The sequence below is a fragment of the Lissotriton helveticus genome, chromosome 5_1, assembly GCF_964261635.1.
Source record: "Lissotriton helveticus chromosome 5_1, aLisHel1.1, whole genome shotgun sequence".
In the NCBI taxonomy this organism is placed as follows: Eukaryota; Metazoa; Chordata; class Amphibia; order Caudata; family Salamandridae; genus Lissotriton; species Lissotriton helveticus.
Genome location: NC_136065.1, coordinates 498,394,893 through 498,410,112, shown reverse-complemented (window position 1 = coordinate 498,410,112; position 15,220 = coordinate 498,394,893). Strand labels below are relative to the sequence as shown.

At 46.9% G+C, this 15,220-nt stretch overlaps 1 protein-coding gene across 2 annotated transcripts in view; it reads left to right on the top strand.

The window, feature by feature from the left end:
• Positions 1 to 15,220, top strand: part of VPS13D (vacuolar protein sorting 13 homolog D) — a 2,979,414-nt gene that overhangs the window by 244,647 nt on the left and 2,719,547 nt on the right. The window lies entirely within an intron of this gene.

Genomic DNA, 15,220 nt, shown 5'->3' with positions numbered 1-15,220 from the left:
GGGTGTCAGAGAGAACATATGTCTGAAGGATTGCAGAACTTGCCTGCAATCCTGTTGCTGATGTTCAGTGAGGCTGCCACAAAAGACAACACCATCAACTGATCCATCATCAGGATTTTGAGTGAGCAGGTCTGGGAGAGGGTCACTCTCTTCCTCCTGTCCCTCATCTGTGGCCATGAGCAAGCTCATGTCCTTCCTGTCAACATATGCCTTGAGCCTGTTAACATGGAGCACTCTGAGAGGGCTCCTGGGAGTTCCAAGGTCCACCAAGTAGGTAACCTCTCCCTTTTGCTCAATGATGGTGTGGGGCCCAGACCATTTGTCTTTCAGAGCTGCTGGAGCCACTGGCTCCAGCACCCACACCTTCTGTCCTGGCTGGTACACAGTCAGAACAGCCTTTTGGTCATGCCAAGCTTTCTGAAGTTCTTGGCTGGCCTCAAGGTTTTTAGATGCCTTTTCCATATACTCAGCCATCCTGGAGCGGAGACCAAGTACATAGTCCACTATGTTGGTTGCAGGCTTTTTGAGAGGTCTCTCCCATCCTTCCTTCACCAAACACAGGGGTCCTCTCACAGGATGCCCATACAGAAGCTCAAAAGGGCTGTAGCCAACCCCCTTCTGTGGGACCTCTCTGTAAGCAAACAAGAGGCAGGGGACCAGGACATCCCATCTTCTCCTAAGAGTTTCAGGTAGCCCATGAATCATCCCTTTGAGGGTCCTGTTGAATCTCTCAACAAGCCCATTGCATTGTGGATGATAGGGTGTGGTGAACTTGTAGTTCACACCACACTCTTTCCACATTGCAGTCAGATATCCTGACATGAAGTTTGTACCTCTGTCAGAAACGACCTCCTTAGGGAAACCCACTCTGGAGAACACTCCAACTAGGGCTCTTGCCACTACAGGTGCTGTAGTGGTCCTAAGTGGTATAGCTTCAGGATACCTGGTGGCATGATCCACTACCACCAGTATAAACTTGTGCCCTGATGCTGTCTGGGGTTCCATTGGACCAACAATGTCAATCCCCACTCTTTCAAAGGGAACCCCCACCACAGGTAGTGGTATGAGGGGGGCCTTTGTTGTGCCACCTGACTTACCACTGGCTTGGCAAGTGACACAGGAGCGACAAAACTCCTTGGTATTCTCATTCATATGGGGCCAGTGAAAGTGTGAGACAAGCCTGTCCCAAGTCTTTGTCTGACCTAAATGACCTGCAAGGGGAATCTCATGGGCCAAGGTGAGAAGGAAACCTCTCAGAGACAAGGGGATGACCAGCCTCCTGGTTGCACCAGGCTTGGGGTCTCTTGACTCAGAGTACAGGAGTCCATCTTCCCAGTATACCCTGTGGGCACCTGTGGCATTCCCTGCAGCCTCAGCAGCAGCCTGCTGTCTGAGGGGTTCAAGGGAAGGGCAGTCTAACTGTGCCTTCCCCAGGTCTGCTCTGGAGGGTCCCCCTGAGCCCAGAAACTCAACTTGATCAAGTTCAAGCTCTTTAGGCTCAGTTTCCCTCAGCTCTCTCAGATCAGCCTCCTCAGAGACTTGATCCTCAACCTGGGGCAAGGGGGAAGGCAAAGCCTTAACCCTACTGCTCTTCTTCTTGGAGGGTGTCTGGTCTATAATTTCAGGATCCCGCACCTGTTCAGTGGGGCATCTTCTGGCCTGTGACCTAGTCACAGCAAGCACATGTGCTGGCAAGCCTAACATTTCCATGTGAGTCCTCTGCTCCACTTCTGACCATTGTGATGACTCCAAATCATTGCCCAACAAACAATCAACTGGGAGGTCTGAACTGCCTACAACTTTCTTTTGTCCCTTCACTCCACCCCAGGAGAAAGCCACAATTGCCACACTATGACTAGTAGTGACATTGCTGGCATTGGTCACCAGGAAATCAGTACCTGGCATGATCTGTCCAGGGTCCACAAAGTTAGGTGTCACCATGGTGACACTGGCACAAGTGTCCCTATAGGCCTGAGCCATTTTGCCATTAATCAAAGGTGTCTGCCTGTATTTACCCAAAGTATTGGGACTTATATCAGGGGACATATCCACATCCCCTGTACAGACAAGGACAGCCTGAGTGAGTGTGCCAACTAAGTTGTCAGACCCCTCAGTACCCAAGGTTAACCCAACTAATGCCTTGGGAGGTACACTACCACTACTGACTGTACTAGGGGGTGCAGTTGCCTTAGGGGCTGTAGTGGCAGGAGTTTGTCCTCCTCTTTTGGTGCACTCACTAAACCAGTGAGACTTACTTTTGCAGTACTGGCACCACCTTTTTGACTGGCCTTCTTGAGTCTTCTTCTTCTGGGAAGCCTGACCCCCACCCTCTTTGGTTTGTTGGGGACCTGGTGAAGACTTCTGGTCATTTTGTTCACTCTTTGCATTACCCTTCTGGTCTGCTTTCTTCTGACCACCCTGGTTCTGGTTCTGCTTGATCCTTGTCCTGACCCATTTGTCTGCCTTCTTTCCCAATTCTTGGGGAGAGGTCAGATCTGAATCAACAAGGTGCTGGTGCAACAACTGGTTCTGACAATTGTTTAAAATTTGTTCTCTCATCATAAGATTATACAATCCTGTGTAATCTGTAACCTTGCTACCCAGCAACCAGCCCTCCAAAGCCTTAGTGGCACTATCCACAAAGTCAGACCAGTCCTGAGACTGAGTTTTCTGGGTGTCTCTGAACAGCAACCTGTACTGCTCAGTGGTTAAACCAAACCCATCAATCAGTGCATTTTTCAGGACCTGGTAATCATTAGCATCCTCCACTCTTGTAGTGAGGAGCTTATCTCTACCTTTACCATCAAAGGAGAGCCACAGTATAGCTGCCCACTGACTTCGGGGAATGCACTGCACAGTGCAGGCCCTCTCCAAAGCAGCCATCCATTTCTGGATATCATCCCCTTGCTTAAAGGGGGGCACTATTTTAGTCAGGTGTTTAGTATCTAAACCCTTCTCTCTATCTCTTGGGAGATTGCTGCCACCAGTGGGAACTAGCCCACTCATCTGCTGCTCTCTAGCAAAGGCAAGCTTTTCTTTGGCCAGGGCAAGTTCTTCCCTTTCAATCCTCAGAGCAGCCTGTCTCATCCTAGCTTCGTGCTCTATTCTCTGAGGGGAAGTCACTCTCCTCTGGGGAGAGTTCCTCCTCCTCTGGGAAGAGGCATTAGAGTGCAGAGATCTATTGGAGTCCCTAGAAAGAGATCTATCTCTCCTAACTCCAAGGTTAGGCCCACTTCGGGTTAGTACTGGGGGTCCCCCAGATCCTAGCCCAAGTAAGTCTAAGTTGGCCCTGGTTAGCCTTCTGACTACCTCAAGACCTTTGTCTACCTCATCCCCAGAGAGTTCCTCCTGATCCTCCTCTCCCTCAACTGCTGTGGCAGTGTTGGGGAGGTCTGGATCCCCAGAGGTTCCCTCTAAGGCTGGCATGTTCTCATGTAACTGAGAAATCTTTCTGGCATCATATGTCTCTAAGAGACCTATCAGAAAGGGAATGGTGGGGTTAGACCCCTGCTTCAGTTTCCTGGAGGTACAGACTTGTCTCATCTCCTGGAAACTGAGAGCTGCATATCTTGAAGTGACCTGTGGAGGGTCAACACTGACCAGGGGAGTCTCAGTAGATTCTCCCTGGGTAGACATGCTTTTCTAGTGAGGTGTAAGTGGTGCACTTACCTACACTATATGTTTGCCTACTGATCCCTTGCTAGAGTTGTAGTTTAGGGTGTGCTAGGCCCTAGGAGCTACAACAGCTGGTTCAGTAGAACTCAGAGTATTCTAAGCTAAGTTATATGTACCTTTAGTACTTATGTGATCTTTCACAAGATATTCTTAGGATATGTGTGGTAAAACAACAGCAAGCTCAAATCCCAACCGCTGCTCACCAATGTGAGAAGTTGGCCTGATGTGCAGTGCTCACTATTCTAGTGATCACTATATATCAGTCCAAACAACCCTTATTGATGATTGGTTGTAAGTCAACCTTATAGACCAGCTATCCTAGTAGCATGGATACGAGCAGTCTAAGGCTAAGACTCTAGAGGGCGTGTTAAGCCAGCTGTTTTACGATCACATTACCCCTTGAACACCCAGTGAAAGGACACCACACAAGTGTTATGAAAATAAACAGTGTATTTATTAGAATCACAACAACCCTGTACTCTTTATGAGGACAGGGTGCTAGGCACACAACAAAACTCTTACGAAAATACTTAAGTTAGCACAGTATATACAAATGCCCGAGGGGCACGAAAAACCATATACTCTAAAAGTGGAATGCGAAATTACTAGCAGGTAAGTACAGTACTAATAGGCTTTGGAATCGCTAGGACTTGACTAGGGAATCGTTAGATTACTTCTAGGAGGCCTAGGGGATTCGGGTGCATAGTGTGCACTCTCACGCGGGATGCGGGACAAAGTCTATGGAACCTAGTAAAGGCAAAGTTAGTGTTCACGGGCGAACCCGACCTGGTAGGGAGAAAACGACAGTGGATCCTGACCCTTGGATAGTGAGGCTATGCTGGGGCACCGAAATGCCGAAGTTACCTAGCCCAGGGGCTGCAGCTGCATATGTCTCAAAAGACGTCGGGAATCCTCGTTGCCGGACCAGGAGCCTGGAAGAAAGATGCTGGCAGGCGACCAGTGAAGATAGTTCGAGTTGATCCAAGCCTGGATCTGGAAGATGGATGACACCTGAAAGCAGAGGGGACCAAGTTCGTGACTACTAGCCAGTAGTCAGTGGGCACCAGGGGGGCACCGGATGGTAGTCACCTCGACTAGGTGAGTGGGCGACGCTGGCTCTGCAGATCTCACGGACCAGGAGGCGTTGTCGGCGACCAGGATGGAGAGGCGAGCTGTCCCACGATGGATGAAGCTGTCGGCGTCGAAGAACCCAGGATTGGGCAACAAAGCCTTGGCTAATTCAAGCCCACGCGGTGGACTCAAAATGGCGTCTTGAGTGGACCAGGAGGGTCCGGGGTGCTCCTCTTCTGGAAGGGAGCAAGAGCCAGTCTGGAGCAACCAGACCAGCAGCAGTGATGTCGTCGGGCGTCGTTCAGAAGGCCACAAGCCAGCGGGCTAGTAGCCAAACAACGCGGTGAGCAGCATAAAGCAGAAGGGCCCCACGCCGATCGTGGAGATGCTGGGGGGCTGCTCTTCGGTGCTGGAGCTGCTCAGGGTCGGGGCTTCTCGGACCCCAAAGCACTCACCAGGAAATTACTCGGTGGGCTTGCTGTGCAGAAGTCGTGCAGTATTGGCAATAGTCGGTCCCTTGAGGTCTCGTCGCACTCACAGTTCTCAGCTTGGCTGTAGAGGTGAGTAGAGGTCGGAGGTGCCAGGGAAGCCGGGTCTTGTCGAGCTGGGCAGTCGGATTCCGGAGGAAGGACTTACAGCAGACCGCAGTGTTCTTGCGATGGTGCCTGCGGATGCAGGGTGACTACTCCTTAGCCACAAGGGAGAATCTTGAAGAAGAAATCTTGAAGTCCTTTCGTAGAAAGTCGTGTCTTGATTCCAAAGATGATCTAATTTGGAAGGGGGCCTGCTCCTACCTTTATCTGGGAAAAGGGGGCTGGCACGCGACTAAGTCCTGCCCTATGGGTGGGACCAGGAGGGGGGTGGTTACACCCACTTCCTTGGCGGGCTTTTCCCCAGCTCAGGGTCTGGAGTGTCCCTGGAACTGGTTCAAGCCGGCCTATGCATAGTGAGCACCGGGGTGCCACTTGCAGTCACCTTCCTCTGAAGCCCTGCCTACCTAGGATACACAAAATCCTGTCTGGGACGGTGCTGGCACCGCCCCTGGCAGGAAACCCTTTGTCCTTATCTCCTGCTCTGGGAGGACTCCCAGCAGCAGGAGGGCAGACTTGTGTCTCGGTGGCAGCATCCATTTTGTGGAGCTGAGGCTCTGTTTGACTTTAACCGGGGTTAGGGGTTACATACATGTCGTGTCCCTCTAGAAGGGTGGAATGCTAACCCCGTCGCCAGAATTGGCGAGGGGTTAGTATTCCAATTCGTATGACACCTTACTCGACATGTTTTGATAAAGCGATACCAGAGTTGGCATATAACCGCGAGGAATATAATGCACTTAAGAGTATATGGTATGCGATATCATGGAAACGGCTAAGGGATAGATCCCGAAAGCCGCAGACAGGCTCAGCTCATGCCAGAGCACCATCTCACACGATTCCAAGCACTCTGCCTTCAGGATTGTTAAGGCCTGCCATAGGAGTGACTGATAGGAGATCTGTGTGTCCATTTTAGGGTTAGATATAGGTATACTATATCTAAAGCAAAGGGTGAGTACACCACCTTGCCCCAGCTGTCGTGCAGCCAGTTGTGTCAGTTTAGTTAGTCAGTCCAGGGGTGGCACAATACATGCTTCAGCCCCTGGGAGACTTCTGGGTGCACCTCAGCCCTGGGTACAGGGACTTGGAGAGGGCCCAGTGCCAATTCAGTACCTGAGTACAATTTGGATAGAGAGAACAGCTAGGCTGTGGGTCTGATTAGCAGGCCCACAGCCAGGGAAAGTCGTAAACCAGTGCAGCAAAAAGCAAAAATCTGGGTGATCATAGGATTGCAGACCCTACTCTCCTACATCATCTATCAAGGTACACTTTGCTTCTTTCACACCGTACAGAAAGTCACCTACGCAAGGTTCCTTTTTTAAGATGCCAGTAGTGAAAGATTTTCTAGAAGGATTGAAAAAAGTGTTTCCACCAGTGCGAGCTCCTTCTCCCCCATGGGAGCTCAATGTGGTCCTTACCAAGTTAATGGGAACACCCTTTGAACCAATACACAAATCTTCCTTACAGCATTTGTCTTGGAAAGTGCCATTCTTGGTGGCAATTACTTCTGCTCGTAGAGTAAGCGAGCTGCAAGCTCTGTGCTGTAAGGAACCTTACACGGTTTTTCATGCAAACAGGGTAGTTCTTAGGACTCATCCTAGTTTTCTGCCAAAGGTGGTATCGGATTTCCACATCAATCAGAGAATCACTTTACCCACTTTCTTCCCTAATCCTTCGACTCCGCCCAAAAGGGCCTTACACTCCTTAGACCTTAAGAGAGTGTTGAAGTTTTATTTGGATAAAACAAAGGATATTATTAAGACAGAGCGGTTATTTGTTAATTATGGTCCCATTAATACTGGTTTAGCAGCCTCTAAGCGATCCATCTCAAGATGGTTAGTCTCCTGTATTTCCTTGGCTTATCAGTTAGCAAATAAATCTCTTCAGGGGAGACCTAAAGCGCATTCAACAAGGGGATAGGCCTCTACCACGGCCCTTCTCAGAAATATCCCCATAGCCGAGATTTGCAAAGCAGCTACATGGCGATCTGTTCATACCTTTTCTCGTCATTACTGCTTAAACTTAGACACTCAGGCAGATGCTCAAGTGGGTCAAACATCTCTGAGAAATCTGTTTGGTTAGTTACTGGTAGCAACTGTATTTTAATTCCTTGTGCTACATTGCTCCTCTGCGAAGTGTGGGGTATGGGCTTGCTATTCTAATCACTGCTTATGACTATTGATGAGTATCCCCTGGAAGAGAAGGATAAGTTACTTACCTGTAATCCTAGTTGTCTTCCAAGGAAATACTCGTCAAAGTCATAAGCACCCCGCCCTCCTCCCCGGATGAGCAAAGTGGGTACAAGGTTTTCAAGTTGGAATGTACGCCTTTACAAAAAGAACTGACCGAACTGTCACCTGTGGTGCATGCTGGAAGCAGAGGGCTCTCTGAGGTTCTTAATGGCAAAGTGCCTAGATTCTTGTGATTCTTAAAGGCAAGGTGCCAGTTGTCTTTTCTGTCTTAAGACAGTTCTTCCTATGCAGCCTATGGGCCAAACTGCCTGCAATAACTTGTTTTTTTCCTTGTTCTGGAAAATAAAAGATTCTTGTATGAAGCCATTTGGGTGTATGGTCTCTATTACAAGTAGTCTTAAATGTTTTTTGTTACTACAAGTATTGCTAAATTCTTTTCTAGCTGTGTGTCCCTATTTTGGTTAGAATTCTTTCATTTGGCTGCATAGTTACATATATGTATGTTCATACACATTTAGGTGTATAATTTTAAAAGTTTATAAACTTTAATTTCTGGGCATACACCTGTATGTGTATGTTTATATGTTTTTTATATATATGTATATATATATATATATTGGTATAAGCTCCGGGGTCCCCGTTCGTGGGCGGGGATTATTCACTGCTTATGACTTTGATGAGTATACCCCTGGAAGAGAACTAGGATTACAGGTAAGTGACTTATCCTACCCGAGGCATCCACGGATGAGGTCCTCTGGGAAGGGTCCTTCTTCTGCAAAACTGCAACCGCAACTTCTCCGTTGACTTCCTTTGGGCATGCAGCTGTGTTCCCACTCCGCACACAGCTTCCGTGGGGTTACTGGATACTTGCCTTGGGTGGTTGGTTGTGTCCCCGGCTCCTCTGGGTCTTCTGGTCCAAGTCCATCCTCCTTTGCAGTTCACATTCCACTTTCTTAGTTTATGGTTTGGTCTCCCCCTAGAGACCACTATATTATGTGGTACTTACCTGGCTGCATTTAAAGTATTCTTATGTATTGTTTTGATATCTCCGAGTAGGAGATATACCAATGTCTTAGTGAGTGTTGTGTAATAAATAGAGGTATTTTTAGATAAACACTTTGTGGTTCTGTTTCATTTAGCCTACACTACAGATTAAACTGGTAAAACAAGCTGCTTAACATTCTTTCAAGATAAACCTGAAGGCTGCTTTCCACAGCTACCACTTTGAGAGCTTTCTATGGTTATCATGGACCACTTTCCTGGATTAGTGCAAGGTGCATCACTTAAATATGGGTGCACCATATATTAAGCCATCCTCCTACCGAGTGGTACAACAATACAATCGGCAATAAAATAAAAATGAAGTTAACAGGGGAAGAGTTCTAAGAGGGGACATGTTAGGAGCCTGAGTCAGCGCGAGAGGAGTGACTGAGGCACAAACTGGTGCTCATCAGGAGTGGAAGGGAGGAGCAATGCCTCTTCGCCACGGGGTCTACTCAATGGAGCCACGCAGTAGTCCCGAGGAGGAGGGAGGGGCAGGAGAGAGGCGCGAATATTCGGCGCAGGAGTCTGGGCTGAGCACAGCGATAACGAGGCAAACAATGGAGAGAGCAAAATACAGGAAAAATGGGCAGGGAGTGGTATAAATATACAATCAGCAATAAAATGAAAATTAAGTCAGATCAATGGGTGCTCCAAATTGTGCAACTCTGATATTAGATGGCCCTGTGTGTATTTAAGAAATCATGACTAGTTTTCTGTCTCTCAGATGCTGCCAAAGGCGCGGAGATACTCCTTCGGGAGTCGATTCCCAGCGCCATACAAACATGCAAATAAATAAATACGCACTACCTTTTCTGTTATACTGGTTGCTACTCCTGTAACTTTCAGGTCCTAAAGAAGGACGGAGGCCTCCTCTCATCCTAGAGCTTGGCCCTCTGAACTTCTTCCTCCAGAAGAACAAGTTCAAAATGCTCTTCCTGGCCCAAGTTCTGTGTGCCTGGATCAAGGAGACTGGATGTTGAAGCTGGACTTGCAGGACCCTTTTTTTCTCATCCTCGTCCTACACTCCCTCCGATGTTACCTGCATTTCAGATAGACCTAGAGCACTTTCAGTTCACTGTGCTTCCCTTGGGCCTTACCAGCGCGCCTTGGGTGTTCAAAGAGGTAAGGGTGGTGGTCGAAGCCCATCTGCTGACGTTGGGAATACCAGTCTTCCCATTTTCAATGGCTGGCTGCGGAAGGCGAGTTCACCTCAAACAGTCGTAAGTCACCTCCAGACAATGGTCAACCTGTTGACATCGCTGGGTTTTTCCATCAGCCCGCCGAAGTCGCACCGGACTAATTCACAGCAGCTCCCCTTTGCTAGGGCTATCTCGGACACAGTTCTTTTACGAGCCTTCCCTCTGCCTCATCGAATCCAGGACATTCAGGCAATGCTCCCGATGTTTTAACCTTTGACCTGGTCTTCATTTAGAGTGACTCAGAAGTTTCTGAGCTTCTTGACATCCTGTAAGCCTCTGTGGAACACTCTTGGTGGCACATGCAGGCTCTGCAGTGGGATCTGAAGTCTCACTGGGCTCATCACCAAGGGGATCTATCAGAGTCCATCTAGGTGTTGAATGAGACCAGGGAACCGGCGGCAGACCGCTCTTTCTCCCTACTCCACCCAGAGATAGTAGTCGTGCTGGATTCATTGCAGCTGGGTTGGGGAGGTCATCTAGGAGAGTTGGAGATCAGAGAACTCTGGTCTCCGGCGTCAACTTCACATCACATCCACATCAACTTTTTGGAGTTGCGAGTGATTCACTTGACACTAAAAACATTTCTCCTGACCATTAAGGGTGAACAGGTGTAGATTCTCACAGACAACACAACTGCCAGATGATATTGTAACAAACAGGTTGGAGTGTATTTGTAGGTTCTCTGCCAGGAGGCCCTGTGCCTCTGAAGGGGTTGAACTCTCAGGACATCTCCCTGCACCTGGCAGGATCTTTAAACCTCATGGTGGATTGATTCAGCCAGCAATGTCTAGCTGATCATGAATGGCATTTAAATTCTGACCTGGCACAAGACATATTCTGGGAATGGGGAGAACCCTTGCTTTGTTTACTTGTCACCACAAAAACCTTTGCATGTTGGAGTTCCCAAAGCAGTTATCCTCCTTCATGCCCTTTCGCCCTGCCCTATCCTACCCAGAGTGCAGAAAAAGATCAGGAAAGATTGACCCATGCCACCCAAATATCCCCAGACTGGGTGAGAAGAGGGTGGTAGACAGAACATTCGGCTATGAGCACATATCGTCTGATTCGGCTGCCCCTTTGGTAGGACCTCGAGTCACAACCGTACCATCTGAGCCTTCACAACCTACACCTCCATGCTTGGAGATTGGGTGTCAACAGTTGATGGCCTTTGACCTTCCTCGAAGTGATTGCCGTCGTTTTAGCAGTCATGCGTCCGTCTACCACATCTGTTTACTCAGGACGCTAGGAGATGTTTTTCGTCTTGTGTTCCGACACATCCAACCCCTGAATGCACAGTTATCAGATGTGCTCTTATCTTGTCTGTCTGTAATGCAGCATAGCCTTGCTGTGGCAATGGTTAAAGGTTACTGTTCGACCTTTTTAGGTTTGTCAGCGCAGGCATCCTGCTTTAAGTCATATCAAAAAGGAGGAAGTAGGGGACTAGTAGCTAATAAAGGTTCAGTGCATGTGCTCTGAAGACTAATTATATACCAAGAAATAGGGTCACCGTTTCTGATAGATGTGGAGAGAAAAATGTTTGTTCTGAACAGAGTAGAAGTGTGTGTTTTGATATTGTCGCCGTTTGATGAGTGTGAGAGTGTCCAAGTGGGGTGGTGAGTGGTGTGTGTGTTATGAATTTAAAACTGATTAAGGGATATCAAATCAACTTTTAGTGTGTAGATTCCCCTGTTAGATTAAAAAACCTGATAGGTTGGTGCTACCATAGGAGTTGCTATGTACCCTGGTAACTTAGTGTATCTTATTTAGTGGAAATAAAACACGGGTCAACATGTTTCATCGATCTATTAGTCTAAAAAGATCCCTGGTGCTTCTTCAGGATAAAAAAAGGGTGAGTAGCCTTCCCCACACTTAATTCAATAGTTAGTTGTCCCTCCTCTAATAGGGTGGTACCTACTTGTGATTAATTTCACAGGTTGTCTGACCTAAAAAAGAAATGAGGAGAAAAAACAAACCGTAACCACAACAGTGTTAAATGGTTTCTGACATAAGAAATTCTTATTGACCAGAAGGTCCTTATCGTTGACACCACCTACCACCCCACTTGAACACTTTTAACACTCATCAAAAAAACGGCGACAAAATCAAAAGAAATCCACCAAAGTGACCCTTCGAGGGACCCATAGAGCACTGCAGCGCCGGCCTGATGATGAAGTATGACATCCCTGTGACAATGTGTGAGGCCAGCAAGAAACGGCCTTGTTGAATGTTCCTTATACTCTGTCCAGAACCTAGATTATTTTTCTCCACATTTATCCGGAATAGTAACCCTATTTCTTGGTATATAAACCCTCTTTAGGTCATCTGTTGTGATCCTTGTTTTGAAATGGCTGATCCACATTTTCTCACAAACAATATTTGTGATTCTGCAGAGGGGCCTTAATTTGACATTCCTCAACGTCATAGCATCGGCCGTGTGAGTGAGGGAAGTCCAGACTTTGTCCATAGTTTCACCCTACTTATCCTTATTTACTGATAAATTGGTCCTCCTGACAAAAGCGTAATTCCTGCCCAAGGTTGGTAGTCACACCTTTCCACATAAGGCACTTTGCGTGATGTCTGTTCTCCGCCTCTTCCCTCCAAGGAGAAAAAGCAACTCAATTGCCTCAACCCTAAGAGGGCGCTTAGCTTCTGCGTAGAACAAACCAGGGAGTATTGACAAAAGAATCAACTTTTTATCTGTTTCTATGGGGCTAGGCAAGGCAAAGTACTGCAAAAGAGGACCACCCCCAGATGGATTGTGTTATGTATTAAGATCTGCTATAGGCAAGCCAATAAGCAGCCCACAGAAGGCTTATGTGCTCATTCCACCAGAACAACAGCTACTACCACTGCACTGATGCGATGTGTGCCAGTTCTGGATATTTGCCAGGCTGCAACATGGGCGTCTCTCTACACGTTCACGAAGCATTACTGCCTAGATAGCCAGAGCAGACGGCATGGGCACTTCGCCTGATCATTACTACAGGATTTCCTTGTTGGAGCTATTCCACAGACCCACTACCAGGGGATGTGTACTTCTTTGGTATCTATTCACATGGTGAGGAATCTGCGTTTAGAAGTCTCTATCAGAAGAACACTTTACTTGCCTTCATTAACCCCTTTTTAAATAGAGACTCTATCCAACTGTAGGTTCCTCACCGACCTATCCCCCTCCCCGTTCTATAGAATGGACTTGTGTAGTCCATTTTTAAGTTTCCAGGAAGTTTGATTTTCAGTGGCCCACGGCCCTTGACACTGATGGAGATCAGAAATAAACTGATGTCAGCACGTGGAATTAGTGCAGATATAGTAGTCTTATTGGCATGTCTGTGACTGGATCTACCTGTCACAGAGCCACATGATACCATCTGTTGATACGCGAGGGAATTGCTACGAAAGTTTCCAGATTCAGTCAAGTGGCTGGGGAAATTCACAAGTTGAGGAATCTGCAGTTAGATAGCCTCTCTACCAGAAAAAGCTTACCGAAGGTAACTAACTTAATTATTAGTTTCAAATATACTTTTATAGTAATGCAAACTTGGTAGAGCTGTGTGTGGTCAAACATAAACTTGGATAAAGGTAAGACTGCAATAAGTTAAGCATAACTGGTCTGTTGAATATAATGTTGAAACTTTAAAATTCAGTCTAGCGAGGCAGTATAAATCAGTCTTCTGTAGACATATCTGTTAGACACTGGCATAGACCAGTGTGGGGGCCATTGTTCAGAATGAAAAAACATTTGGGCAGACTTTTTACCAGCGCCAGCTGCTTTACTCTTTCACTATTAAAAAGCCTGCAGACGTCATCAGCCGTGCAGTGATAATGTGCCTGGTGTCCCAAATAAAGTCAGCATTCCATAAAGCTCTTCTGTGCCATTCCACACGTTCTTTACATGTGTAAAATTGCAGTGATAAGTATTTCATTTTCTATTGTGAAGGGATTGTCTCCTCTCGATTGTCATTCATATGGATGATTGAATTGTAGTCAACTCGAAGACTGACAGACTTCAAGCTGCCTGTGCTGGGCTTGGTCCACAGAACGTGACACAGGAAGACACAAAAGAGGGCCAATAATCGCAGATAAATAACACAGCCATATTTGAATGGTGCCGATCTTCCCACACAGCCAAATGGTAAATGTGTTATTAGATAAGTTTAGGTAGAAGCAAGTTGCTTTCTGTGCTCCGATTGCTGAATTTCTTGTGAAAATGCCAATGTATCATGCTTATTTGCACTGATGGCTTACTTCAGACTAAGGTCATTTCTTTTAAACACTTAATATTTCTTGGGATGAATACCCATGCGAAACACGAACAGATTCTAAAATGTGAGAAGGATATAGATGCAGGAATCCCAGAGGACACATTGTAAGCAATATGAAGAAGGGTGATCAAATCCTCAATCTGTATTCAGCACAGATTAAACGTTTATAAAATCATGACCTGGTGGTACTTTCCACCAGCCAGACTAAAAGTAATGTTTAGGGCTGTGGTGAGTGTTGGAAGGGCTGTGGGGGAGATTTCTCACTTATACATAAGTGGTGGGTATGCATATACATTAAGACGTTTTAGAGTGAGGTTTTATCCCATATTAAGTCCATACCACTGTGGTTCTACCTAGGGCTTTAAGTGGGATGAAAAAACTGTTGGGGGTCTCTCAAAGGGGTGTGGCCAATGTAATTAAGGGCTTGGCTTAAAAACACATAGGCAAAACATCGGTGCTTAGCATAGTGTGCTGCCCGTGTTGTATTTTGCTGTTTTTGTCATTGCATTCAACAAATAACGTCATCCCAACAACAAGTCAGGACTTTTGGCTTTGTCAGTGGTTGTTAGTTGCATAACATAAATAAGCAGCAACTATGGTTTGTATATAATACTGAAAAAGCTTCCACTTAAAGCCCTAGTGACACCACGACAATGTTGCTGCTCCTGAGTTTCAAAAAGAGAAGGAAAATCCAGAGAGAAAATGCCTCTCTTTAAAGGATTTCCCTTCCTCTACAACGCTCACCTGGTATGACGTCATTCCGTAACTTCTCCACTAGTGAGAAGTGAGCCGTGTGAGCATGGGCGATCCATGTGCCTGCTGTCACTGCAGTCCGAAAAAAAATGAACCGCTTATGCCAGGGCACAAAACAGAGCCCTATAGAGACCTGTTTCGAAGCCTCGTTTAAAAAACTGCCAGTTCTCAGCACCAGTGAGACCCGGCCCACTTAAAGCTCTGGTTCTAACCCTCCAGCCACTAATTCTGTTGCCTGGACCCTTCCGCTTACCACACCCATAGGAAAATGGATCTCAAATCTATTGATTACGGGACCAATGCTGGGTGCTCAAATTTGGAAATAACCCACGATTCTGCCATTCAGTATGTAGTGTAGCAAGGTATGGGCAATATTTGCAATGGCAAATCTATCTTTGACAAAGTTTATAAATTTGACAGGGTGTGACTTCCAT